The sequence below is a fragment of the Pristiophorus japonicus genome, unplaced genomic scaffold (genome assembly GCF_044704955.1).
Source record: "Pristiophorus japonicus isolate sPriJap1 unplaced genomic scaffold, sPriJap1.hap1 HAP1_SCAFFOLD_113, whole genome shotgun sequence".
Taxonomy (NCBI): Eukaryota; Metazoa; Chordata; class Chondrichthyes; family Pristiophoridae; genus Pristiophorus; species Pristiophorus japonicus.
In genome coordinates, this window is record NW_027250788.1 from 877901 (window position 1) to 880478 (window position 2578).

At 50.0% G+C, this 2578-nt stretch overlaps 1 non-coding gene across 1 annotated transcript; it reads right to left on the minus strand.

Moving 5' to 3' along the window:
- Positions 1-238: 238 nt before the first annotated feature.
- On the minus strand, positions 239-311 carry trnak-cuu (transfer RNA lysine (anticodon CUU)). The gene has a single exon. It is a non-coding gene; the product is annotated as a tRNA-Lys (tRNA).
- Positions 312-2578: the final 2267 nt, after the last annotated feature.

The window sequence follows — 2578 nt, forward strand, 5'->3', positions numbered from 1 at the left end:
ACTGGGCCTTCCAGCAGCCCTGAACAAGCGCCCGGTCTGAAACTTTCCAGTGTAATAACTTGTATCTGGAACATCTAACAGTAAGGACGGCCGAGCGGTCTGAGGCACTGCTTTCATTATTTGATTAAATTATCAACTCTCCCTCAGTTCGCATTTTTATCATTGTGCAAAAGAAGATCATGGGTTCATTAATGATATTGACCCGCGAAAGCAACATAAAAGTTTAATGAAAAGTAATAGCCCAAAGTGGGGCTCGAACCCACGACCCTGAGATTAAGAGTCTCATGCTCTACCGACTGAGCTAGCCGGACTTCTCAACATTTAATCTGTCAATCCCCTTCAGAATATTGTCTGTTTCAATGAGATCACCTCTCATTCTTCTCAACTGCGGAGAGCATCGGCATATTCTACACAATCTCTCACCATAGGACAGTCCTCTCATCCCAAGAATCGATCTGGTGAACCTCCGTTGTACCATCTCCAAGGCAAGTGTATCCTTCCTCAGAAAAGGAGACCAAAACTGTGCGCAGTACTCCAGGTGTGGTCTCACCAGGGCCCTGTACAATTGGAGCAAGATTTCCTTACTCTTGCACATGGGCGGAATATTAGGTGCTGTGGTCCGAATATCCTGATTTTCTGCTGATTCTACGGTTGTATAAAAAGTTATTAAAATTCGACAGTCACTCGGCAAACATATTTGTATTTCCTTCAGTGTGCAACACTGATGGATGGATTAATGATGATTGAAACAATTATTCAGTATTTCACAGACTTGAATTATATTTGTCAGCTTGCTCTGTAAAAATGCTTTCTCTGACCGGGAATCAAACCCAGACCACGGCAGTGAGAGCACTAGAACCTAACCACTATACTACCAGGGAACACTGCTTTCAGCCTCTGCGATAGCTTTAAATATAGTCAGCTTACAATCACAGCTGAGAATTGTGTGGTTACACGGGGTGTAACTGGATTTGCTGGGAGCAGCGTGGAGGCCCCGACCTGCGTGAGAACACCAGCGGCAGGTCGGGGCCATAACAGGAGCGGTGAGCGGCGGCCTGGGAGCAGCCTGGTGGTGTACCACGGCAAGGTACAGCGCGAGCTGATGCAGGAGGGCGACGGCAGCGAAGAGTGACGTCATCAAAGTCCAGGTCGGTGATTGGAGCGTGGGCAGGTACAGCAGGAGCAGCGAGAGACTGTGGAGGGATGTGATCGGGGCCCAGGGGCGGCGTGAGTTCAGGGCCAGGGGTCCAGGGGCAGCACCGGCCAGCCCACACTGCGATATATGTGGGCACTGGGTCCGTGCAGCAGAGCTGGTCTCCAGTCGTCTTGGATAACACTTGCCACTGGACCAAGACCTCGCTCTGTCAAGCCCGTGTGATGGCTGGGGTGCAACGGCCACCACACGTTAAAAAAAATCCACGCACAGGTATCTTCCACCCTTCAACATGCAGTTCGGGACCTAGAATATTAGGTCCATCATTGACACACCTGTGAATTCATCCTTTTTTGGCGTGGAAGCAAGTCATCCTCGCTTCGAGGGACTGCCTATGATGATGATGAACTGGCTTTGCTGCAATCCGCGGGCAGCAGGTGAAGAAAGCGGGCGTGAGAGGGTGAGTGACAGGTGGGCACTGCTTCTGATGCTGTCTGATCCACGGTGGGAGTGGCCGGGGATTTTATAGCCCTTTCATTGCACCAATGCAGGGTAAATGAAACTGTGTTTCAGGAACCTTCATGTATACAAACATGGGCACTCTGCGCTGTCGACCTCGTGGTGCAATGGTAGTGTGTCTGACTCCAGATCAGAAGGCTGCATGTTTATATCACGTCGGGGTCACTGTACTTTTCCATATTGTTCTTCCGGAATTGAGATTTACTTTGCTGTATCACAATTTACTTTCCCACCCATCTTTGTACCATCAGCAAACTTGGCTCCATTGCACTCGGTCCCCATATCCCTGGGATAGGGGAGGGAAGACACACCGGAGAAGTGTGAGCTTGTGGACCGGAGAAGTTGCAGATGCTGGAGCTGTGCGTTTTATCGGGGAGGGACGCGGGGAGAGCCCGCCGAGCGACCGGAGAAGCTGAGAAGCTGCTGTGCTTTTCATCGGGTTTGACACTGTTTAAAAATGGCAGATTGCCAAGTTTTCTCTCCCTACTGCCCATGCGCGAAGGTGCCAGCAGTGTTTTCGACGCAGGCATTTGGCTCCGCCCCCCACTTCACCATCGACGCCACGCCAGGACTCCGGGGACTGTGCACAGCGGCCAGGATGGGGCGAGTTTTTCCCCGAGCCGTTTCCAGCGCGCAAAGTCGGTGCGCTTGAGGTCAGTGCGCCGACAAAACTGCTTGGGGAAAATCTAGCCCTTGAAGAGTAAGGAGTACACTGAAGGAAATACAAATATGTTTGCCGAGCAACTGTCAATTTTAATAACTTTTTATACAACCATCGAATCAGCAAAAAAACAGGGCACTCGGCCCATAGTACCTAATATATGAGGTTATCCACTGTGGTAGCAATCATAAAAAAGCAAATAATTATTTAAATGGGGAAAGATTAAGAAATGCTGCGGTGCAGAG